This window comes from Panthera pardus, unplaced genomic scaffold (genome assembly GCF_024362965.1).
Source record: "Panthera pardus isolate Hobbes unplaced genomic scaffold, ASM2436296v1 HiC_scaffold_316, whole genome shotgun sequence".
Lineage (NCBI taxonomy): Eukaryota > Metazoa > Chordata > Mammalia > Carnivora > Felidae > Panthera > Panthera pardus.
Genome location: NW_026526895.1, coordinates 847,371 through 873,437, shown reverse-complemented (window position 1 = coordinate 873,437; position 26,067 = coordinate 847,371). Strand labels below are relative to the sequence as shown.

Sequence of the window (26,067 nt, the reverse complement as noted above, 5' to 3'; positions counted from 1 at the left end):
GGTGTAGAGTTTTGGGTTAGTATTATTGTTGCTGATGGTGTTAGGGTAGGTTAGTGCCATGGTTTGGGTTAGGGATAGGATTTAGGGCCAGGATTTAGGTTTGGGTTTGGGTTTGGGTTTGGGTTAGGTTTAGGGTTCGTAGTTAGGATTCGGCCCTTGGACATTGCAGGGGCTGAACCACAGCATTGCAATTGTGTCTCCAAATGGCTGAGGTGAGGTTCGTAGGTCGTTTGCCTTTCAGGATTAGTCTTTTGCTTTCAATACAGACAACTGCATGGGAGAGTGGTCTGGTAGGCCTCAGGGAATAATCTCGGGCAGCTGCAACCAGGTTTTGGAAATGACATGGTGATGTTCCAGGTTCTAAGCTGAGTGATCCTGCACCACTTCTGGACCCCAGGGCGTGTTGTTGTCAGACTTTGTTATTGGGTCCGCATGGATAGAAAGCCTTAACTAGGGTTATGGTTTGTTACAGGGATGTCACCAGGGCTTAAGCGACTCTAGTTTCGTGATCTCCCTCTAGGACTGAATTGAGGACCCATGCGACGGTGCTTTTCAACTGTAGGGTTAGGGTTGAGATAGTGTTAGGATTCGGTTGAGGGTTCTGTTTAGGTTTAGGCATAGGTTTAGTGTTATGTTCCAGGAGACACTAGGCGCTGAAACCAGAGCAGTGTAGTTGTTTCCCGGAAAGCCTAATTTGAAGGAACAATGGATGGTGCCGATTAGGATTAGTCTTTGAGTTCCAAGGCTAGACGACTGTATGGGCCACTAGTCGGGTAGGCCTCTGGAAATCTCTCTGGAGCTTCAACCGGTCCTTCAAAAGGACATAGTAGGTTACATGTCCTATGCGGGGTTATGCTGCACCGCTTTTGTTCTCCAGGCATGTGGTGTTGTCATACGTTGTTATTGGGTCTAATAGCGAGAGAGCCTTATCTAGGGTTAGGGTTCTGTCCAGTGACATTTCCAGCTCCAAGCGAAACCAGTCTCGTCATCTCCCTCGAGGTCTGTAGTGAGGGCCAATATGATGATGCAGAGCAATTGTAGGGTTTGGGTCTAGTTAGGTTCGGTTTCAGTTGAGGTTTCTGATGAGGGTTAGAAGTAATGTTCGGGGTTTGTTCCCAGGACGTTCAAGGCGCTAAACACATAGCAGTGCACTTGTCTCCCCGAAGGGCTGAGTTGAGGGCACAAGGGAGGGTGCCAGTCAGGGTTTGTCTTTGGGTTCCAAGGCCAGACAACTCTATGGGCCACTGGTCGGTTAGGCCTCAGGAATACTTTTGAGCACCTGAAGCCCAACCTTGGAAACAACATGGTGATGTCCCAGCTTCTATGTGGAGTGATCCTGCACCGCTTCTGGACCCCAGGCGCGTGGTGATGTCAGATTTTGGTATTCGGTTCCATGGGAAGAGAGCCTTAGCTAGGCTTAGGGTTTGGTCCAGGGACGTCACCAGAGCTGAAGCCACTCCCGTCTCGTGATCTTCCTCGAGGGCTGAAGTGAAGGCCTGGGTGATGGTAAGGGTCAAGTGTACGGTTAGGTTTCGAGACTGGGTTAGGTTTTAGTTGGCGGTTCTGGTTGGGGTTAGGGTTACGGTTAGGTCCCAAGAGGCTCCAGGCACTGAACCTACAGCAGTGTGGTTGTCTACCCAACGGGGTGAGTTGAGGGCTCAAGGGAGGGTGCTAGTCAGGATTAGTCTTTGGGTTCCTATGCCAGATATCTCTATGGGCCACTTGTTGTGTAGGCGTCAGGATTCCTCTCAGATTGCTGCAGCCGGGTTTTGGAAACGACATGGTGAGGATCCAGATTATATGTTGAGTGATCCTGCACCATTTCTGCACCCCAGGCGCTTGGTGTTGTCAGACTTTGGTATGGGGTCCCCATTCGGAAAGGATGTTAGCTTGTGATAGGTTTCGGTCAAGGGACGTCGCCAGGGCCAAAGCCACTCCAGTCTTTTGATCTCCCTCGAGGGCTGAAGTAAGGGCCCATGCAACGGTGCGGCTCAACTGTAGGGTTAGTTTTTGAGATAGGGTTAGGTTTTGGTTGAGAATTCTGGCTAGCGTTAGGTCCCAACAGGCTCCAGGTGCTGAAGCCACAGCAGTGCAGTTGACTCCCCGAAGGGCTGAATTGAGGGCACAAGGGAGGGTGCCCTCAGGATGAGTCTTTGGATTTCAAGGCCAGACAACGCTGTTGGCCAATGTTCGGGTAGGCCTCAGGAATACTCTTGGACAGCTGCCACCAGGCCTTGGAAATGACATGGTGATGTTCCAGATTCTATGCTGAGTGATCCTGCACCACTTCTGGACCATAGGCTCGTGGTGTTGTCAGTTTGGTATTGGGTCCTTATGGGGAGAGAGCCTTAACTAGGGATAAGGTTCGGTTCAGAGACAACCCCAGGGCCGAAGCGACTCCAGTCTCATGATCTTTCTTGAGGGCTGAATTGAGGGTCCATGCAACGGTGTGAGTCATGGGTTTCGGTTTGAGATACGGTTAGGTTTCTGTTGAGGGTTCTGGTTAGGGTTAGGGTTAGTGTTAAGTCCCAGGATTCTCCCTGCGCTGAACCCACAGCAGTGCAGTTGTCTCCCTGAAAGGCTGAGTTGAGGGCACAAGGGAGGGTGCCGCTCAGGGTTAGTCTTTGGGTCCCAGGCCATACAATTCTATGGATCACTCGTCAGTTAGGACTCAGGAATTCTCTTGTGCACCTGTACTCAGGCCTTGGAAATGAGTTGGTGATGTTCCAGTTTCTATGCTGAATGATCCTACATCAATTCTGGACCCCAAGCACGTGGTGTTGTGAGACTTTGGTGGGTCCCAATGGGGAGAGAGCCCTAGCTAGGGTTAGGGTTCGGTCCAGGGATGTCCCCAGATGCAAAGTGACTCAAGACTCGTGATCTCCCTCGAGGGCTGAAGTGAGGTCCCATGTGACGGTGCGGGTCAAGTGTAGCATTAGGTTTCAGTTGAGGTTTCTGGTTAGGGGTAGGGTTAGGTCCCAGGAAGCTCCTGGCACTGAGTCCACAGCAGTGCAGTTATCTCCCCGAAGGGCTGAGTTGAGGGCACATGGGAGGATGCCGGTCATTTTTAGTATTTCCGTTCCAATTCCAGACAACTGTATGGGCCATTGGTTGTGTAGGCCTCAGCAGTCATTTCAGAAAGCTGCAGCCGGGCCTGAGAAATGACATGCTGAGGCTCAAGGTTCTATCTGGAATGATCCTGCACTGCTTCTGGACCCCAGTCTTGTGGTGTTGTCAGACTTTGGTTTTGGGTGTCCATGGGTAAGAGCCTTAGCTAGAGTATGGTTCCATCTAGGGTTGTCGCCAGGCTGAAACAACACCACTGTTGTGAATTCAATGGAGGGCTGATGTGTGGCTGTGAGTCTGCTATAGAGTTAGTGTGCTAGGTACGGTTAGGCTTAGGGTGAGGGTTATGTTTCAGTTCACCGTTAGTGTTAGGTCCCAGGTGAGTGAAGGCAGTGACTCTACAGCAAAACAGTTGTCTTCCTGAAGGCCTGAGTGCAGTACAGAAGGGAGGGTTTTTGTTAGCATTAATCTTTGGGTCCAAAGCCAGACAAACATATGGCCCACCCTTCGGGTAGGCCTCAGGATTCTTCTCGTGCAGCTGCTGTCATGCCTTGCATGTGAAATGGTGATGTTCCACGTTTCATGCCTAGTATTTATGCACCGATTCTCGATCCCATGTATGTGCTGATGTCAGACTTTGTAAATGAGTCCCCATGGGGATAGACAATTAGCTAGGGTCAGGGTTCAGTATAGGGAAGTCGCCAAGTCCCAAGTGACACCAGTGTTTTGGATTCCATGGAGCGCTGAAGTGAGGGCACATGCGCGGCTGTGAATCTGGTTTAGAGTTAGTGTGCTAGATAGGGTTAGGTGTAGGGTGAAGGTTATGGTTCGGGTTATGATTAGGGTCAGGGTCAGGTCTCAGGAGGCTCTAGGCACTGAACCCACAACAGTGGTGTTATCTCCACAAAGGGGTGAGTGGTGTCCCCAAGGGAGGGTGTCAGTCAGGACTAGTCTTTGGGTTCCAAGGCCAGACAAATATAAGGGTCACCATTCGGGTAGGCCTCAGGATTCGTCTCATGCAGCTGCAGTGGCGCTTTTGAAATGAGATAGTGATGTTCCACAGTCCATGTCGAGTATTTCTGTACAGATTCTTGAAACCGTGTGCATGCTGTTGTCAGACTTGGAATTGGGTCCCGATGGGAAGAGAGCCTTACCTAGGGTTTGTGTTAGGTCCAGGGAAGTCAGCAGGAGCGAATCGACTCCAGTTTCGTGATCTCCCTCGAAGACTGAATTGAGGGCCCATGGGACAGTTCGGGTCAAGTGTAGGATTTGGGTTAATGTTAGGGTTAGGTGTAGGGTGAGGGTTATGTTTAGGGTTACGTCAGGGCTAGGCTTAGGTCCCAGGAGTCTCTAGGCACTGACCCCATGCAGAGCAGTTGTCTCCCCGATGGGATGAGTGGAGTACATAAAGGAAGGTGCCAGTCAGGATTAGTCTTTGGTTTCCAATACCAAACAAATATTGGGCAAGCTTCATATAGGCCTCAGGAATCCTCTCGTTCAGCTGCAGTTCCTCTTTGAAAATGACATAGTGATGTTCCACGTTCCATGTCGAGTATTTCTGTACCGATATTCGAACCCATATGCGTGCTCTTGTCAGACTTTGGAATTGGGTCCCCATGGGGAAAGAGCCTCAGTTAGGGTTAGGTTTCGGTCCATGGGCATCACCATGGCAGAAGCCATAGCAGTGTTGTGAATTCCATGGGGGGCTGAAGTGAGGGTATGTGCGTGGCTATGGGTCTGGTGTAGCTTATCGAGGTTGATAGGGTTAGGTGTAGGGTAAGAATTATGTTTAGGATTAGGATTAGGTTTAGTTCCCAGAAGACTCCGGACACTGATCCCAGAGCAGAGCTGGTGTTAACCTGAGGGATTGAGTGGAGTACACAAGAGAGGGTGCCGGTCATGATTAGCCTTTGACTTCCAAGGCCAGAGAAATGTATGTGTCACCCTTCCTGTAGGATTTAGGAAGCCTCTCGTGCAGCTGCAGTCGTGCTTTGGAAATGACATGGTAATGTTCCGCGTTCCATGCCAAGTATTTCTGTACTGATTCTCGAGCCCGCATGCGTACTGTTGTCAGACTTTGGAATTGGGTCCCTGAGCCTTAGCTAGTGTTAGGGTTTGGTCCAAGGAAGTCGCCAGGCCTGAAGCAACTCCTGTTTTGTGATCTCCCTCGAGGGCTGAATTGAGGGCACATGCGAGGGTGTGGTTCAATGTAGTGTATGGTTAGAGATAGGGGTAGGTGTAGGGTGAGGGTAATTGTTAGGGGTACGGTTAGGGTTATGGTTTGGAAATAACGTGGTGATGATATATATTCCATGCCAAGTATTTCTACACCTGTTTACGAACCCTTGTGTGTGCTATTGTCAGATTTTGGACTTGTTTCCCCATGGGAGAGACACTTAGATAGGTTTAGGGTTTGGTCCAGGAATGTCACCAGGACCAAAGCAACTCCAGTGTTGTGAATTCCATGGAGCTCTGAAGTCAGGGCACATGCGCAGCTGTGGGTCTGGTGTAGACTTAATGAGATAGATAGGGTTCAGTGTAGGGTGATATTTAGGGTTAGGATTACTGTTACGTTTAGGTTTAGGTCCCATGACCCTCCAGACACTGACCCCAAACAGAGCAGGTGTCAACCTGAAGAGCTGAGTGTAGTACACAAGGGAGGGTGCCCGTCAGTATTCGTATTTGGGTTCCAAGACCAAACAAATGTATGGGCCACCCTTTGGGTAGGCCTCAGGATTCCTCCCGTGCAGCTGCAGTCACGCTTTGGAAGTGACATGTTGATGTTCCAAGTTCCATGCCAACTATTTCTGGACCAGTTCTTGAACCAGTGTGAGAGCTGTTGTCAGACATTGGAATTGGGTCCCAATGCATACAGAGCCATAGCTAGGGTTAGAGTTCATTCCAGCGGTGTGGCTATGGCCGAAGAGACTCCAGTGTCGTGATCTTGCTGCAGGGCTGAATTGAGTGCCCATGCGAGTGTGCGGGTCAAGTGTAGTGTTTGGGTTAGAGATAGGGTTAGGTGTAGGTTGAAGTTTATGATTAGGGTTATGATTAGGGTTAAGGTTAGGTCCTAACCCAGCAAGCTCCAGGCACTGAACGCAGAGCAGAACAATTGTCTCCCCTAAGGGCTGAGTGTAGGATACAATGGAGGGTGACTGTCCGGATTAGTCTTTGGGTTCCAAGGACAGGCAAATGTATGAGCAACCCTTCGGGTTGGCCTCAGGAATCCTCTTGTGCAACTGCAGTTGTGCTTTTGAAATGACATGGTTATGTTCCACGTTCCATGCTGAGTATTATTGCACCGATATTCGAACCCTTGTGGGTGCTGTTGTCAGGTTTTAGAATTGGGTCCCCATGGAGAGAAAGCCTTAGCTAGGGTTAGGGTTCAGTCCAAGGAAGTCGACAGGGCTGAAGCGACTCCAGTCTCATGATCTCCCTGAGGGCTGTGTTGAGGGCCCTAGAGAAGGTGGGGGTCAAGTATAGGGTTCAATTAGAGATAGGGTTAGGTGTAAGTTGAAGGTTATGTTTAGGGTTTCGTTTAGGGTTAGTTTTAGGTCCCAGGAGGCTCCAGGCACTGAACCCACAACAGTGCAGTTGTCTCTCCGAAGGGATGAATGGAGTACATAAGGGAGCGTGCCAGTCAGTGTCAGTTCATAGGATCCAAAGCCAGAGAGATGTTTGGGCCACCCTTGGAATAGGCCTCAGGAATCCTGTCGTGCAGCTGCAATCACACTTTGCAAAAGACATGGTGATGATCCATGTTCCATGCCGAGGATTGTTGCACCGATTCTCGAACCCGTGTGCGTGCTGTTGTCAGACTTTTGAATTGGGTCCCCGTGGGGATAGACACTTAGCTAGGGTAAGAGTTCGGTACAGGGAATTGCTAAGCCCGAAGCGACACCAATGTTGTTAATTCCATGGAGGGCTGAAGTGAGGGCACATGTGTGGCTGTGGATCTGGTTTACTTTTCATGTGCTAGTAGTGTAGGTTGAGGGTTATGGTTAGGGTTATGTTTATGGTTAGTGTTAGGTCCCAGGAGCCTCTCCATCCGTATAGTTTCAAATGGCAAGATTTTATTCTTTTTGATGGCTAAGTAATATTCCATGGTGTGTGTATGTATGTATGTGTATACACACACACGCACACACACACATGTAGATACTATGTATGTATGTATGTATATATACCACGTATTTATCCATTCCTCCATCGATGGACATTTGGGCTTTTTTCCATACTTTAGCTATTGTTGATAGTACTGCTATAAACTTTGGGGTTCACGTGTCCCTTCGAAGTAGCATATCTGTATCCCTTGCATAAATACCTACTAGTGCACCTGTTGGGTTGTAGAACAGTCTTCTTTTTCGTTTTTTGAGGAACCTACCTACTGTTTTCCAGAGTGGCTGCACCAGCAGTGCAAGCCAGTGCCCCAGCAGTGCAAGAGTTCCTCTTTCTCCATTTCCTCGCCAACATCTGTTGTTGCCTGCGTTGTTAATGTTAGCCATTCTCACAGGGGTGAGGGGGTGTTTCATTGTGGTTTTAATTTGTATTTTCCTGATGAGTGATTTTGAGCATTTTTACATGTGTCGGTTGGCCATCTGGATGTCTTCCTTGGAGGAGTGTTTGCTCGTGTCTTTGCCCATTTCTTCACTGGATTACTTGTTTTTTGGGTGTTGAGTTTGGTATGTTCTTTATAGATTTTGAATACTAATCCTTTATCTCATATGTCATTTGCAAATATCTTCTCCCATTCTGTTGGTTGCCTTTTAGTTTTGCTGATTGTTTCCTTCTCTGTGCAGAAGGTTTTTATTTTGATGAGGTCCTAATACTTCAGTTTTGCTTTTGTTTCCCTTGCCTCTGGAGATGTATTGGGTAAGAAGATGTGGACGCCAACATTAAGAGGTTTTTGCCTGCTTTCCCCTTGAGGATTTTGATGGCTGCCTATCTTACATTTAGGTCTTACATCCGTTTAGAGTGTCTTTTTGTGTGAGAAAGTGGTCCAGGCTCGTTCTTCTGCATATCACTGTCCAGTTTTCCCAGCACACTTGCTGAGGAGACTGTCTTTATTCCATTGGATCTTCTTTCTTTTGGTCAAAGACTAGTTTGCCATACATCTGTGGGTCCAATTCTGTGTTTCTGTTCTGTTCCATTGATCTGAGTGTCTGTTCTTGTGCCAGTACCATACTGTCTTGATGATTACAGCTTTGTAATACAGCTGGAAGTCCAGGATTGTGATACCTCCTACTTAGGTTTTCTTTTTCAAGATTGCTTTGGCTATTCGGGGTCTTTTCTGGTTCCATACAAATTGAAGGATTGTTTGTGTAACTCTGTGGAGAATGCTGGTGTTATTTCGATAGGCATTGCATTGAATATGTAGATTGCTTTGGGTACTATTGACATTTTAACAATATTTGTTCTCCCTATCCAGGCTCATGGAATGTTTTTTGTTTTTCTGTGTTTGTCATCTTCAATTTCTTTCATAATCTTTCTATAGATTTAAGTGCATAGATTTTTCACCTCTTTGGTTAGATTTATTCCTAGGTATTTTATGGGTTTTGGTGCAATTGTAAACGGGATGGATTCTGTGATTTCTCTTTCTGTTGCTTTTTTGTTTGTGTATAAGAATGCAACTAATTTCTGTGCATTAATTTTATACCCTGCCACTTTGCTGAATTCATGGATCATTTAACAGTTTTTTGGTGGAATCCTTTTATCAAGAAAGGATGCTGTATTTTGTCAAATGGTTTCTCTGCATCTATTGAGTGCGTCATGTGGTTCTTGTCTTTATTTTATTGATGTGATGAATCACATTGATTATTTTGTGGATATCAATCCAGCCAGGTTAAATCCCACTTGGTCATGGTGAATAAAGTTTAAATGTATCATTGGATCTGGTTGGCTAATATCTTGTGGAAGATTTTTGCATCCATGTTCATCATGAAAATTGGTCTATACTTCTACTTTTTAGTGGGATCTTTGTCTAGTTTTGGAATCCAGGTAATGCCAACTCATAGGAAGAGTTTGGATGTTTCCTTCCATTTCTATTTTTGGGACAGCTTCAAGAGAATAGGTGTTAACTCTTCCTTAAATGTTTGGTAGAATTCCCCTGGAGAGCCATCTGGCCCTGGGCTCTTGTTTTTTTGGGAGATTTTTGATTACTAATTCAATTCTTTACTGGTTATGGGTCTGTTCAAAATTTCTATTTCTTCCTCTTTCAGTTTTCATAGTTTGCATATTTCTAGGAATTTGTCCATTTCTTCCAGATTGTCCATTTTATTGGTATATAATTGCTGATAATATTCTCTTATTCTTTTTTGTATTTCTGCTGTTTTGGTAGTGATCTCTCCTCTTTCATTCTTGATTTTATTTATTTGGGTCCTTTCCTTATTCTTTTTGATCCAACTGGTTGGTGGTTTATCAATTTTATTTATTTCAAAGAACTAGCTTCTGGTTACATTGATCTCTTCTACTGTTTGTGTGGGTGGGGGGGGTTGTTGTTTGTTTTTGTTTTTGTTTTCAGTTTTGAAAGCATTGATTTTTGCTGTAATCTTTATCATTTCTTGTCTTCTGCTGGATTTGGATTTTATTTGATGATCTTTTTTCCATTACTTTAAGGTATAAGCTTACGTCATGTATCTAAGACTTTTCTTCCCTCTTTAGGAAGGCCTGGATTGCTAAACTTCCTCTTATGACTATCTTTGCTGCATCCCAGAGGTTTTGGACTGTGGTGTTATCAGTTTTATTGGCTTCCATGTACTTTTTAATTTTCCCTTTAACTTCTTGGTTCACCCATTCATTCTTTTTTTTAATTTTAGTTTTTATTATTTACAATTTATATCCAAATTAGTTACCGTACAGTGCAACAGTTATTTCATGAGTAGATTCCTTAGTGCCCCTTACCCATTTAGTCCATCCGCCCCACAACCCCTCCAGTAACCCACTGTTTGTTCTCCATATTTATGTGTGCACTTCTTTTGTACACCTCCCTGTTTTTATTTTTGTTTCCCTTCCATTATATGTTCATCTGTTTTGTGTCTCAAAGACCTCCTATGAGTGAAGTCATATGATATTTGTCTTTCTCTGACTACTAATTTCACTTAGCATAATACCCTCTAGTTCCACCCATGTAGTTGCAAATGGCAAGATTTCATTCTTTTTGATTGCTGAGTAATACTCCATCACACACACACACACACACACACACACCATATCTTCTTTGTCCATTCGTCCATCAATGGACATTTGGGCTTTTTCCATACTTTGGCTATTGTTGATCGTGGTGCTATAATCCTGGGGGTGCATGTGTCCCTTCAAAACAGCACACCTGTATCCCTTAGATAAATGCCTAGTATTGCAATTGCTGTGTCGTAGGATAGTTCTCTTTTTAGCTTTTTGAGGAGCCTCCGTACTGTTTTCCAGAGTGACTGCAGCAGCTTGCATTCCACTATTCATTGTTCCGTAGGATGTTCTTCAGTCTACAAGTATTTGTTATCTTTCCAATTTTTTTCTTGTGGTTGATTTAGAGTTTCATAGCATTGGGGTCTGAAACTGTGCACGGTATGATCTCTATATTTTTGTACTTGTTGAGTACAAGTAAACATAAAATTATTTATGTTTATTTATTTTAGAGAGAGAGAGAGAGAGAGAGAGACAGGGGCAGAAAGAGAGGGAGACACAGAATCCAAAGCAGGCCTCAGGCTCTGAGCTGTCAGCACAGAGTCCGACACAGGGCTCAAACTCACAAACCATGAGATGACGACCTGAGCTGAAATCAGATGCTTAACTGAATGAGCCTCCCAGGCACCAACTTTAATGAAATTTTAAATGACACCATTCAAAGTACACTTGATACCTTGCAAACTCAGAGAGAGGGAAAGCAATGTGAAGAATCAGGAAGTGGTAAGAGTTGGCTGCTGAGTTTTACTGTATTTTGGCTTTGGAGGGTGTTTGTTCATTGGGTGAAGTGAGCACAGCATATTTGCCTGCCCTTTACCATAGTACACAGTGGACCTCTGGGAGCCAAAACTCTTTCTGACCAATGAGCTGGAATTTTACTAGGACCGCCAAGATGAGATTTGCTATTTCAAGGACCAGGAGTTATCTTTTATTTTCACAACTCGGTAATTATCAATCATTCAACTCTGCCCTCCAAGATATGTAGAAAATACCCAAATATAGTTGAGAGAGAAAGGGTGATAGCCAAAGTGTATAATCCTTTCCCTTTAAAAAATATGTTTAAATTATGGTTTATGATTTTTTTTTAATTTTAGTGAGGGGAAATGCAAGTGGGGGAGAGGGGAAGAGGGAAAGAGAGAGAATCTTAAGCAGGATTCACACTCAGTGTGGAGCCCAACACAGGTCTGGATCACATGATCCTACAATCATGACCTGACCCAAAATCAAGAATCTGATGCTCAACTGACTGGGCCACCCAGGTGCTCAATAGTCTCTTTCTCTCTGAATGCTGAATAGTAAATTTTCAACGTGAATGGGGGATAAACAGGCATACATACATACATATATACATACATACCTACATACATACATACATATGTATACCACTAAGAAAGCCATGAGTTGTTAGACATGAACTATTTTCCATCATCTTTGTCTTCTAGTTATATTCATGCCTCAAAGTGTTTGTTGATTGCAATGCAAGATCTTGCTGTGTGAGGTACAAATTGTTGTGTGATCAGTTTTCCGTGAAAGTCTTTCCTCATATCTGTCTTAACCACAGATGCAAATGTTGAATTCGAGGATGTAGAGCTAAGAGCCTTGAGGTCCAATAACTGTCAACTAGAAGTTATATTTTCTGTTGGGGAGAAATCCCCATATGATGGCAATGACTTTGCATTGGTAAGGGAAAGAATACTTTCATGCCTTCATGGTTCTTGCCTTTTTCTGTCTCACCAAAATCAAGACTCAGGTCATGTGCCCGTTTATCAAGAAAACACCTTTTTTTTTTCCAGAAAATAAAAACGTCCTGGAAGACAAGCATAATGCATTGAGGTCTGTGAAAGCCACAAAGGAAGCAAAAGTCAAGCAGCTGAAAGAGAAAGCACATAACCTGGAAGAATTCTATGAACAAAGAAAAGTGCCTTCAAAAAAGTAAGATGGGGCGCTTGGGTGGCTCAGTCGGTTGAACGTCCAAATTCGGCTCAGGTCATGATCTCAGGGTCCATGAGTTCAAGCCCCATGTCAGGCTCTGTGTTGACAGTTCAGAGCCTGGAGCTTGCTTTGGATTCTATATCTTCCTCTAGCCCTACCCAACTCGCACTCTGTCTCTATCAAAAAATGAATAAACGTTAAAAAATATTTAGAAAAGTAAGATGTTCACGTGACAACTGTCACAAGGACCGGATTGTATGGGAGAACATGGCAGCCAGTAGAGATAATTGTATTTCTTTTGGAACTGGGTCCAGAGTATTTTTGCCCAATGCATTCAGTAGAATTGGACCTTCCCTTCCTACCTTGCTTTCTGTAACGTAACCGACATTTTCCTTTCTGTCCTAAGTGCTTGCCACACATTGTGTCATGTTTTGGGGGCGGAAGAGGGAAGGTACCATCATTAATAACTTTAATACCTGGATCCACTCTGGAATCACCTACACTGTCCTGTAGGTTTCAATCGCATCACACTGTTTTGTCGCCCAGCAATTAGGTCATTTTTGTTCAGGACCAGACATGGGTCAAAAATGTGTGGGGAAAAAAATGAATTATCTTGCTGCAGAAACAATGGAGGTTGCTTTCTGGAAAGTGGGTAGGGGTACCAGCAGTACTGGATCCCTGCATCCATTCTGCCAGTGAGATTGTTCACTGCAGGCCCAATCCGTAAGAAAGTCAAGTTGTTTCCTGTCCCCCGATTTTTCAAGTGAAACTCTTCTGAGTCTTGGCCAAAGCCTGCAGCTTCACTAGGGCTCATCTTTTCTGGCCGTCCCTGAACTACACTTGTTTACTTCTAACTCTGTGCCCATAAAGTTCCTCAGCTTCTTTGCCATTCAAGTGTATGCCCCCCACATCAATGATGAGTCCTAGGGAGTTTGGGTCCAACTGCCAGGCTGGCTTTGTCCTGGGCTTCCTTCTTCTCCATCTTGGTCTTGTGTGTCTTCGTGGGGTTGTCAGATACTTGGTGCATTCAGTCACATGTCTCCTCCTTTGTACAGTATTTCCTTTTGTTCTCAGGAGGAGATGCGGGACTTGAGACCCTCACTCGTGTTGGAAAGTGAAGTATTCTCTTCCCTGGAGACTCACTTTATGTTCATCCTTCCCATAGCTGGGGTTAGGGCTTGCTCTGTCTCACTGGCATCTTGTTTTTGTTAACTCGTAAGCTCTTCCTGTGAGTGGGTACAACACCCTGATCACCTGTCTATCTTCAACCCCTTACAACAGAGCCACTACATTACAACCACTCCAGCAAGCATTTGCCGAAGGACTGCCTGAGAGGCCAGAAGGAAATGCATGTGCCTTTCTCTGTCTAGTGCTTTTGTGTCATTTTCTAAGAGATTTTCAATTTTTCATGTGATTCTTGAGTACATCAAGTGTTAAGTTGAAACCATCTCAGTCAACACCACAAACAAAATAGTCTGAGGGCAACACAGCAACCCAGCCTTGCCAAGCATTGCCTTTGGCTGCCTTCACTATCAACGGAATGAGTCTTGTTAAAGTAGATTTGGCTCCATGAAGTTGAGAGTTTTCCACCTGAAATCTCTTTCCTGGAAGTAAACCCAGACTGTGTGACAGTTCATATCAGGTTGTACGTCAGGAGATGATGTTGTTCTAAGATTGGCCTTTTGAAGGTGGAGGCAGGGGTTGCAGTCCTGAACTCTAGCGATGTCTGGGAGTGAGCTGCAATGTTAGTGAAACCATAATCTGGAAGGTCGTCTTTCAGGTGATTGCCTGTGTCATGGTACAACTTTTGGACTGAGAATCAGGGCTCCCCACGGAGATGTAAGACTAGTGATGATCCCCTGCTTCATCCTAATGGGTACAGTTGGTCAGATATGGTTTTTCACTCACTGATGAAATGAGTCTTCACCATCTCAAACAAAAGACCAACTCTGGGAAGGCACAAAATACAATGTTATTTGATGACTTTATGATAAAGGAGATGAAACAAGAGAACTAGAAAGACAGTTCCAATAGTAGAGACGTGGCAGCAGACAGAAGTTGAATTTTCTTGAACTTAAATGGGGTGTTCACTTCATTTGTCTGATTGGGTTGTCTGTGCATTTATGGGAGAAGTGGGGGAAGGGATATTTGCATAGGCCTTCAAGAGTGCTGGGAGGTAAAAAGGGAGAACTTCTGGACCTTGGTCCTGATTGTGTATGTATTTTCCCATCTTAGGAAGCTGAAAATGACACTGTGAACTGGCGGCAAAGAAGAATCATCTGGCAGCTGCGGGTAAAATTTGAAAATAGCTACAGAAAGGGCGCCTGGGTGGCTCAGTCGTTTAAGTGTCCAACTTCAGCTCAGGTCATAATTTCACAGTCCGGGAGCTCGAGCCCCATGTCAGGCTCTGTGCTGACAGGTCAGAGCCTGGAGCCTGTTTCAGATTCTGTTACATCTCTCTCTGTCCCTCCCCCGCTCATGCATGTGCTCACTCTCTCTCTGTCTCAAAAATAAACATTAGGAAAAAAAAAGAAAATAGCTACAGAAGAAATAAACAAGTACAAGTGAGTTCAGCTAGTAATTACCAGAAGCTCATGAAACCGCTGTTCATTTTTTGGTTTTTAATCTTTTTGCAATGTTTAAAGTCAACATATACATAGAGTGTTAACAGATAAAAAAGGTAAATTTAGAAAGAATAAAACAATTAAGTTTATAAACATTTGCAGATCTCAAGTAGTGGCCAGACTGTGTGGAAACTTTGTCCATGCTAACATTCCTCGGGGGTGGTGTCAATTGTCATCATCTGTAGGAAAGCAGTGTGTCGTACAATGAATCATACCCATCAACGTGGTAGTGCCATTTCATGGCCCTCGTCTTTGCAACCCTGGGAAACATGGTGAGGATATAAGTTATAGAAGAATAGATCTTTATGATAAAAGACACTTGTCACATGATGAGTTAGAGAAAGATTGAAAATGGGAAGGAACTCTATGAACTCTGAACCCTACAGGCATGGAATAATGAGTAAGGAAAGGATGTAACAAGAGCTTTGATCCTACTGGTCATTGATAATCATGGGCAAAGTGTTTCATGTGTAAGAATAAATTGTATCAGGGGACAGATATGAGGTTGTTGGGAACGTGGGCAGCTTATTTAAAATCATACCCAATATTGGGCCTTATCTGACAAGAGCAATTGTAACTCACAGGCAACAAATTGAACAAACACGGGAACAGCTGCAGCAGGCAGAGCTCCCCTTTAGATACCAGGTAACCTGAGTTCTGCCTGACATACTGAAGCCTTAGCACCTCACGCGGGTGAGTGTAGTGGCCCTTGGAATCCCTGACCACAGGCTTTTCATTGTTGGCTTTTTCAGCTTGCAGTTCATGAGAAGAATGCTCAGGACAACTAGGTAAGTGTTTTCTTGTTTCCTCCTCTTTCTTTGGTGCACAGTGTGGCACCACCTTCCGACTGAAGGTGGATGTGTTTTTTCTCCCCCAGATCAAGACTCAGATCTGGGACAGGGAGATGGTGGAGCAGGGCAGGGAGGTCGCTTACTTGAAATACAGGTGTGGTCATTTGACTTGCGTTTTTATGGGTGTTTCCAGGGATGACGCCTGCACTGTTAGTTGTCTAGTAGACGACGTGGTGTTACAACTCTTATAGAAGTCCATTATTTTTCTGTATCCAAGACTGGACGGGATGGAAGCAAAGAGGCTGCCTGAGGGATACACGAGGCAGAAACCAATGGCTGCAAGATCAGAGACGCAGAACCCTCCGAGGAGAGGTAAGAGGCACGTTGTGATGTGCCGCAATCTAACTTCTGCTGTGCAGCTTGTTCCTGTGGATGATCATTGTGTGGTCTGGAAAGAATCACAAGCACTAAGGACAGCAGGTGGTCTGAAGGGGTGACAGAAGGGTGTTCTCCTCTGCTGCCGCAGTCAGTGAGGCACTTGTCCCTGAGACTGGTGGAGCTCATGCCCCTCCTCTACCGGTGACCCTCCCACCTCCTCTAGCATCCCCCTGTCTGAAGAGCCTGGAAAGGATGACAGGACATGGGCCTCATCCTTCTTCCCACCCAGACTCAATGTGAAGACTTTAGTTTATTTGAGGAGAAGGTCATTTATTCACTAGTTTTAACGGTCTTTCTTTTTGTTTGTTTTTGGGAACTGTACTCCTACATCCCTCAATTGAAGTTCCATAAAGCTTAGCTTAGTCCCCTGATGGTATCAGTGTAACTCTGCAGCTTCACTGCTAACTTCTCACAGTTTTCCATTTCTCTATAGTGTCAAATTAGTCTTTCCTTATATACTAACTGCTCTCATGTGGAAGGCAGCTTGTAGATAAGCTGAGAGATTGAACAATTTGCCTGAAGTCGGAAGAAATGCACGCTTCTTGAGGACTCATTGAGGATATATGCCAAACCAGTAATCTTTTTTTTTTAAGTTTATTTATTTTGAGAGAGGCAGAGACAGAATGCCAAGCAGGTTCCACACTGTCAGTGAGGAACCCAATGCTGGGCTTGAATTCACAAGCTGTGAGATCGTGACCTGAGCCAAAATTAAGAGACGGATGATGAATCCAAGCATCCTCATATTAATTCTTTATCTGTAATGAAATCGTGATTTCCCATGATGTATACTGAGAAAACTGTTTTACTGATGAATTCTAAATTGCTAGTTGTGCCTGACCTGTCCACAGTTATGTGATTAATTATGAAACAACATGAACTAGAGCACCGTGAGGTCTTTATCAAGGTGAGGGGATGGTTCTCTCCCTTATCCTTGGGGGTCACCTGAGGCATGTGGGATACCCTCTGCCTCTGGTCACGGACCTGACTGAAGGGAAAAGTTTAAGATATTTGAGGAATGAGTTGAGGGATTGTTTTCATTATGCCCAGTCCTCTGAAAGCAGAATAAACCTCTGTCCCTTCTAGGGTCTTTAGTAGATTGAGAAACTGCTGAAACCTCTGTGAGGTACAGCGACTCTGGCTGTACCAAGAATGCAGACAAGGACAAGGTAAATGCCGGGGCCATTCTCAGTTGTAACTCTTTTGGGAAACCCTCATCTTTATGTACAGCACGCTCACCCAGCCTTGTCTTGTTTTGCGTGTTGTGTGCTATGTCTATTTCTTCTTTGTTTTCGAAACGCATACTCATAACCCAGGAGCCCACAGGCTTCTCAATTTTTAGTCTGTCAGCTTTCTGTGGTAAGTTTAGAAGCCAAAAGCGCTTAGAGACTGAGTACCTTTAGGTTTTTCCGTGAGTTTCAAGAAATAACGAGAGGAGGATGACTGCACACTCCAAACAGAAGTCTCCTGGCCTGGGTGACCCCTTGCAGACCTCACCTCGGTGGGAAGAGTGTGGTTGCTGTGTCTTTCTTTCTTGATTCTGGCTAGGAGATGAACCGGTTAGAAACGACCTCATGACTCCAACTTTATATGTTGTGCCCTGTGCCATTTAGAGTGGTCCTAGATAAAGCCAGTGTCATCAGTCATCACCTTCCTGTCTTTGTTGGTAAATGACTTGCCTGGAATCCTCCACCTATACCTTAGGTAAAAATAGTTTGAACACTGTGTCCTTCAATTGTGTTTCTATGAGCAGTTTTTGGTTGTGTCCCCAGTCACTGTTAGAGCTCATACAGTCTCATGACACATACCAGGAGTTTTGTACCAAAACACTTGCATGAAATCTGTTATGTGAATTTCTCCTTCTTTTTTTCTGTTGCACATAATTACTCTGTGTCCTGTAGTATGCTTAAAGTCAGAATTCCCTATGAATTAAGATGAACACATCTGAGCTTTGTAGACATTCACCACAAGTAACTTGTTCTTCACAGAGGTCTCTCATTCCCCTGCAGGATTCCAGGCATCCTCCACTCCCCAGAGGTCTCAGAGGCCTTTGACAACCCTTCAAGAGGGAAGACTCCTTTCTCAGGGAGAAGAGCAAAGGAAGCATAGAGAGGGTCCGGCTGCAGAACGTTTTGCCAGGAGTGGCTGTGATTCCATGAGCAGAATATGAGCCGTGTATTCCCACTTATTTTTTTTGTGTGTGTGTGTTATTAATATACCAAAAGCAGAGCATCTGGAGTTGCTGTAGAGGAGGGATGCAGGGTGAACCTGGACATCGATGGCTGCCTGTCTGGAGAATGCTACTTCATTAATCTGTAATTACTTCTGTTAACCCTCTAGGACAGGACCCTTGCCATTTTCTTCCACAGACATGGGCAGTGATGTGTGGTGGCAGTAGGTTAACCTCTTGCATCTACTACCCCAAGCTGTAGGTGGTATCCAGTGGCAGGGACAGAGTTTTCAGGTACTGATGCTACTCTCTTGGATCCTGGTGGTAGAGAAGGTGGCAGGTGCTGACACATTCTTCTCTGGGTTACAGCTGCTTTTGGTATTGGTTCTCTTGTCTGGCATATGGATGTAGCTGTCAATTCTGCAGGGCAGTCTGGATCCTGGGGACCTCCTCTGTTAACTGGACGATTCTGCATGCCCTACCCTGGAGACGCCCCGCCCCCATGGACTATTACGCACATCCACCTCCTGAACCTTAGTGGCCCTGAGGCCACTCAGAACCCCTCCACCTGCAACACTTGGTAAGATGATCTGAGCACTAGGAGTTGACTTGTAAAACACACTCACCTTATTTTGTTGCTGTTAGGTCTTGGGCCAAGGTGTAGAGGCGGTACCACAGATATTGTGATGCAAGGGGAATGTGTCTGCTGCCATTACCACATTCCTCAAAAGTTTCTCAGGATCTCATCTTTGTCCTTTCCCCCACAATGGGTTGGTACAGGCATCTCTTGTGGAAAAGGAATGGGGCCGTATGCAGAAAATCAGACATAGCGCTTCAGCAGAAATGCCCTGTACACAGTCCACGTGCTGGGATCTGTGAGGCATGAGGCACAATGTAACGTACGTCCATCTAGTTGTGCCCCCAGCCATCCATAGTTGTTCGCTGAGTGAATACATCTGAGTCAGGGCTTTTAGGAGTCTTCATCAAGTTACAAGGGATGGTTCTTCAAGTTCTTTTTGGGTATCACCGGAGGCATGTGAGACACCCTGTGCATGTAATTTGGGATCTCACTGGGACAAAGAGTTTAAGTTGTTTGAAGTATGAGGGGAGGGTTTTTTGTTTTGTTTTTGACCTCCAAACAGTCTACTCAAGTCAGAATAAACCTCCATCCCTTCTAGAGCTTTTTGTAGGTCCAGAAGTAGGAGTCACAACCAAGAGTGACATCGACACTGGCTCTGCCAAAACTGCCGTGAAGCACAAAGTAAATGCTGTGGCCATTTTCAGTTCTAATTCTTTACAGACCGCCACATCTTTCTGTACAGGACACCCTCCTGCCTATTTCTCTGGTTTGTGTGAAGTATGGCCTGTCTGCTGTTTTTGTTTTTTTTTTTCCCAAATGCAAAACCTTTACCGCCGAGTCTACAGGCTTCCCTCTTTCCCAGCTGGCATCTGTTTGTGGTAACTTGAGCAGCTAAGCATGCCTAAAGGTGGGGGCCATAGGGCTTTTCTAATGTGTTCCTGGAATAAATCAAGGAGGATGACACCACACTCCACTTGGAAGTCTCCTACCTTGCCTCATTCTTTGTGGATCTCCTCAATGTGGAATCATTGCTCTTGCTGTTTCCTCCTCTCCTGTTTCCTTCTATTGAGGGTTTTAACGTGCTCAGAATAATCTGTGGGTATCCTTACAACTTGAAAATGCGAACTGCCTTCACTCCAACTTATATTTTTGCATGTGTCATTTACAATGGTCTTAGACAAAGTAAATTTCATACCTATCAGCATTTTGGTAAACATGCTGTCCAGAATCCCTTCAGGTGTGCCCTGGGCACACACACTCTGAACTATAAGAGGTGGCATATTTGTCATAGAAAACATGCACTGGAACTTAATTTGTGAAGAGAAAAAATCCAAAATTACCTGTGTGGCAAGTCCCCACGGTGTCCTTCGCTTGTGTTCACCTGAGCACGTTCTCTCGTGTCCTGTGTCACAGGTACAGCTAAAACATGGAAACTTACACCAGACATCAAAGTGCATTTGTGTTAATTTTGTCTTTTAGAATTTCAGCTCATTTTTCCAGAGAACACAATTACCCTGCAAAATGTACTGTACTTAAGCTGAGAAGTACCTCTGAATTCAAATAAATTAGCTGAACCTAACTAACATGTATAGGCCAACTAACATGTATAGGCCACCTGTTTCTCTAAGAGCATGCTTTCCCAGTTCCTCTACAGGCCCTCAGGATCCCCATCTCCCCATATGTCTCTGTGCCCATGGATAGCACTTCCAGAGAGGAGGAGACCCCATTGTCGGGACAGTAGTTTGGGCACAGGCAGGGGCTTAGAGGCAGAACTTTGAGCCACGAGGGCTATGATTCCATGTGTGGACACTGGCTTTGTCATTCCTTCTCATTCTGTAGTTCTTCACATGCACAATAAACAGCCTCTGTGGTGGAGGGGATGAAGGGTGGAGTGTGATCCTGGACATAGTTGCCTTCCTATCTGGAATATGCTACTGTGTTAATTTAGTATTCAGCCTATAAATCTTCTAGGAAAAGGGCCCTTGCTGTTTCTACGTTTCCAGACACGTGGGGACATTAGTTTACCCCAATCACATCCTCTTCCCACCCCAAAGCTGTAAGTGGAACCCAAAGTATGGGTAGAGATTTTGGCACTGATGCTGCCCTCTTGGAATCTGGTGGTGGGGAAACTAGTAGGATATGAGCACTGCTGCTTTGGGTTTCTGCTTTTTGCTGGTGTTGGTGCTCTGTTCTGTCCTATGAACATACCTCTCATTTCTTTTCCGCAGGCTATTTTGTATGCAAGAGTCCTGGTCCTTTCCCAGGATTGCCTTGCAGGCTGTACCCGGTGGACCACCCTTCACCACCAGTCATGGGCTATAGGCCACATCCCCCTCCTCCACCTACTCTATTTGTTAAGATGACCTGAATTGGATGAGTGGCTGGTAAAGTATATTCATCTTCTTCATGATTGACTGTGGCAATGATGTAGAGATGGTTGTGAGTCTTGGCAATCCAACTACAAACTGCCTGAGGACACCGTAGCATATCTCAAGTTTCTCAGGACATACATACAATGGGCAGTGTCATGTCCCTGTAATACAGTGAGCTATACGTTTTTCTTGTCAAATGAAAGAGGAGTTTTTACACAAAAGCAGACGTATCAGCAGTACTGGTGCGTATGTTGGAGACACAATGTGTTGGGTTCTCTAACTTTTAGAGCATCAGGTGTCCCGTGTGAAAGAGGGACATTCATTAAATGATTCAGACCTTGTAATCACCAAAATGGAAACACCAGTGAAGGATCCAGGGCAAAAACGGGGGAACCTTGAATCATACAGGAATAGAAGGGAAGTTGAGCACAGTAAGCAGAGTTTGAGGAGGTGCAGAGGGGAGGGTGTTGGGGTCAGTGAGATGCAGTGGGAGGTCATTCCTGGCCGCAGCCTGAGCAGGGAGTGTGAGGTCCATACGGAGGTGCTGTGTGGGATTACTATCAGTGCACAATGCACCGTTCATCTCCAAAATATCAGTGTGTTGCCAAAGTGCACGCGGGTAATCATGTAAAAAGATTCTTGTCTCTCTGGATTTTCCTGAAGGTTCTGGTATTTGTGGGGGGAAAAGAGCCCTGGAGATATGGGGAATTTAACTTGGTCTTATGAAAATGCTGTATGCCCAAGTTCATATCCCTCAGTGAGACTAAAAGTGGAGACAGAGTCTAGATCAGCTGAGTCATCCTACAATTCAGGGCTGGCCAGATGCCACCACTACTGGACCCCTGTCATCATCGTGACTACAGCTTTGCATCTCCTCAAACTTCTCTCACAATATACTGAGGTTTTGCCTGTGTTCCTGCTGTCTCAGCCCTAATACCAGTTCTCAGTGGGACCTACACAGAGCCTCAGCTGTGTTATCTGTGAAAACAGGGATAACATTTGTTTCCAAGAACAAGAGAAAAAGAAGACATTCAGTGCAGAAATCATCTGCAAAATCTCTGGGAATTGTCCCCTCACGCTTCTCACAGTTTCAATTAAGATATCCACACAATGATCCTCCAAAAAAGATGGTCACGGGAGTTCATTAAACTAAGACTGTTAACAACTCAGCCCAGGGAGTGGGAATCACTGTTTTAAAAAATAAGACAATGTCCTTCATTTTTCTATTAGAATTCGGGCCCTGTCACACAATGAAAGAAAAGATAAGTATGAGAATATGTACATTCAGAGACCTAGATCTGAAGATAATCATTTTCTATTACACATAATCTCACAGAGGCAGCCACACACTAAAATGTTCATCTGAGGCCACAGATAAACTACAGAAGACAGAATGCATGTAGGAAAACATAAGATCACAGGGGAATAAACCAAAATCGCTTTGCCTTATAGGACAACTCTTTTGAAATTTGAAGAGGACTGCATGGTGACAGACAATCGTGTTTGTATATACATTTTAAGAAGGTGTCAGATCTACCTGAATGCTTTCCCTGCCCATCATGTCCCCTCCACTTTGTCCTTCTTACTGTCCCCTAATCTACCTTTCATCGTTTTGTCTCTGTGTCAGCGTCTGCTTCTAGGGCCATCTACTCTCGCTCCCCATTGAGTGCACACAGTGGGGTTCCTGTACACACAGGTAACAAAGTGCCAGAAATGGTGGTGATGGAGGATAGAAGCAAGATCACCCTTTGTGCAGGGGAACCTGAGGGAGTTTTCCGGGGTGATGGGAACTACCTATATCTAGATTGATGGGGTGCTTATGCTCAATTATTTTGGGAATATTCCCTGACTCCATGGTGCCTTGGGGTCAGACAGGTATCTGTCCTTAGGAAATGGCTGAGATCTAATGGTGGAGAAGGATGAGGAACCAGCTGTAGAGAGGAGTGAGGGTCAGACCCACGCCCAGGATGCCAGGTCTCCACAGACAGCACCACGTGTAGGAGGACCCTGAGGAGCAGAGATTTCTTGATCAGACCCATGAACTACATAATCCTCCTGTAGTTTCCTCACTGAGTGATGGCAGAGCAGAGACCAGCAGCTGGAGGACACCCTTATCATGGCTGGAATGGAGCAGTGGGCCTGGGGGAGTGAGTCAGGGAAAGGGACAGGCAGAAGGTAGTGACAGGGAGTTTGAGAGACAAACGGAAGAGAGGAGAAGGGACCCTTCTCTGCTGACTTCACCTACATTTCTGTGTGACCAAAACGAGACCCTTGTCTCCCACGGAAGGGAAGAGGGCTGGCAAAACACCGAGTGACATACTCAGCTCAAGTGCCCAGGGTATCTGCCTTGCTCTTGAGTACCTAACACAGGAAGCATGTGCTTTCTGTCACGATTGGAACTGCAGCCTGTACCATTTAGTGAAAATCAATCCAATTATGCATCCCTCAGCATTAAAGTACTGCAACAAAATTAAGTGAACAGACTGAAAGATACAACGCAGGATAAAGTCCAAAGGTAGAGCGATGGCAAAACTTACGGGAATACAGTCTATCCGAAAAGGAGGTAGGTACCCTAGTGCAGGCATTCAGACACCTGGCCAATATCCGAAACCGTTAAAAAAAAAAAAAAGTCCTTACTTCAAAAGCAACATTAGCTCTAGACACAAAGGGATCATGATTTAAGGTTTAGAGAGCAACCATATGACTTCATGGTGCTGTATCCATGAGATCAAGTCTCATCAAATTATACCCTTTAAATTGAGGCTCTTTGTTATATGTAAATTATACCTCATTAAAGAGAGTTTCAAAGCACAATATACTAGAAGCAAATGTGGGAACGTTCCTTTCTAATCCTGAAGTGCACGGGTGATATGAGTCAGCCCATGTCTCAAAAATCCAAAATAATAAGACATTTAAAAAATTAATAATAGCAGAGTAAGCAGACCCTGAGCTCACGCTGTCCCATGTTTTCAACTGCATAACATCCACATCCAAGTCCATGAACCAGAGAGCATTCCAAAGACTGGCAGAAGAAACTCCACACCTAAATAGAGAGAAGCTGCATCAGAAAGGTTAGGAAGGTCAGAAAGGTGGAGGCTGTCTGCCTGCAGAAGGGGCAGAAAAAGTGAGCCCTCACACCAGGTAGCAACACAGGGAAGACTAATCTCCACAACATTGGGCATTAAAACCCAGGGGGGCTGAATTCCCTTGAGTTTAGATCCTGGTATTTGGAGGTCAGCTGACCCAGCACTGGGTTATCCAGGAGGATGAGTGATAGCCAGGTCCCTGCCTGTGTAGAGAGGCAACGTATACATGGCATTTCACACAATGCTTAGGCCACAGGAGACACATGTATTCATGCTGATTCTTGACTCAGCTGGCCTGCCTGAGTCCCACTGACACCACTGAGAGCAAGCACAGCCCACAACAGGCACGCATTCAGTGCAGACCCCTGCACTGAAAGGAAAAGTAACCCAGACACAACAGCAGGGAGTGAGCAATACCCATACGATATCCTCCTGAAGGTTCAGGTCCTATAAACGGAGACGTGCACTGCTGAGGACTCCAGGACCTCTTTTTAATAACGGCATTCATTTCAAGATCGGAAGGCACAGCTGACTTTCTTAACACAGAGAAATAGAGCCAGAGGGACAGACAAAATGGACACACAGAGATATTTATCTACAATGAAAGACCTAGTCAAAGCCACAGCCAGAGAACTAAGCCAAAGAGATGTAGGTAACATACCTGATACAGATTTGAAAGCAATGATCATAAGGATACTCACTGGAGTTGTGGAATGAGTAGAAGAGTGAGACCCCTGACAGAGGTAAGATATAACATAGTTAGACACTGAGGACACAATCAAGGAGAAACATGCTTGCTGGAATGAACAGAGGGATGGAAGAAGCAGCCGAACAAACTAGTGACCTCGAAGACTGAGTGATGGAAATTAATCACACTGAACCAAAGAGAGAGAACAGAATTCTGCAACATGAGATGAGACTAAGCGAACTCAGTAACTACAGGAAAGATAATAGTATTCATATTGTAGGAGTCCAGAAGGAAGAGAAAATGGGGTAGAAAATTTATTTGAGGAAACAATAGCTGAAAACTTCCCTAATTGGGGGAGGGAAACAAACATCCACATCCAGGAGACTAGAGAACTCCCATCAAAATCAGGCCAACACACAAACCTATTGTAAGCAAACTTACAAATTAGGGTGAGAATAAAGAAAAACTTGTAAAAGCAGCAAAACAGTCCTTAACTTAGAAGGGAAGACCCATAAGGCTTGCTACATATTTCTGAACAGAAACTTGGCAAGCCAGAAGTGAGTGACATCACATATTCAAAGTGCTGAATGGAAAAATCAGCAGCCAAGAATACTCTATTCAGCAAGGCTATCTTTCAGGATGAAGGAGACACAGACTTCCCCAAACAAAAACTAAAGGAGTTTGTACCACTAAACCAGTCCTGCAAGAAATATTAAGAGGGATTCTTTGAGTGGAAAGGAGAGACCAACAGTGACAGTATAGAGGTAGAAGACAAATTCAAGTAAAAAATGAACATTTCTGGAAAAAAATCAGTTAAAGTACTCAGAGAAATGGATTTGAAATATAATAACATTTACCAAAAACCTAGGGAGGAGAAAGTAATGGGTTCAAAGGTAAATGACCATCAATACAAACTGCTCAATGCAGAAGAGGTTATATAAACACCTAACAGTAGCCATATCCTAAAACCAGTCATAAATATGCTAAGAATAGGGATAAAGAAATCAAAATATATCACTAAAGAAAATAAGCAATACATGAAAGAAAGGCAAGAAAGGATCAGAGAAAATCATTAGAAACCACAACAAAACAGGCAATAAAATGGGAATACATATATACATAACAATCAATTTTGAAGGGAAATGGA

The 26,067-nt window shown here is 44.8% G+C and overlaps 3 long non-coding RNA genes across 4 annotated transcripts; 2 read left to right on the top strand and 1 right to left on the bottom strand.

Moving 5' to 3' along the window:
* Positions 1–14,865: 14,865 nt before the first annotated feature.
* Positions 14,866–24,128, bottom strand: LOC128774443 (uncharacterized). 2 transcript variants are annotated; one of them, XR_008418999.1, is made up of 4 exons: positions 23,684–24,128; positions 20,115–20,207; positions 18,821–19,067; positions 14,866–15,058 (listed from the first exon to the last, which is right to left on the bottom strand). It is a non-coding gene; the product is annotated as an uncharacterized LOC128774443 (long non-coding RNA). The 2 variants fall into 2 exon arrangements; XR_008419000.1 differs by lacking the exons at positions 18,821–19,067; positions 20,115–20,207; positions 23,684–24,128 and adding exons at positions 15,733–15,895; positions 17,422–18,007.
* Positions 15,245–15,734, top strand: LOC128774444 (uncharacterized). Its single transcript, XR_008419002.1, has 3 exons — positions 15,245–15,443; positions 15,551–15,586; positions 15,676–15,734. It is a non-coding gene; the product is annotated as an uncharacterized LOC128774444 (long non-coding RNA).
* On the top strand, positions 20,750–23,960 carry LOC128774445 (uncharacterized). Its single transcript, XR_008419003.1, has 2 exons — positions 20,750–21,158; positions 22,599–23,960. It is a non-coding gene; the product is annotated as an uncharacterized LOC128774445 (long non-coding RNA).
* Positions 24,129–26,067: the final 1,939 nt, after the last annotated feature.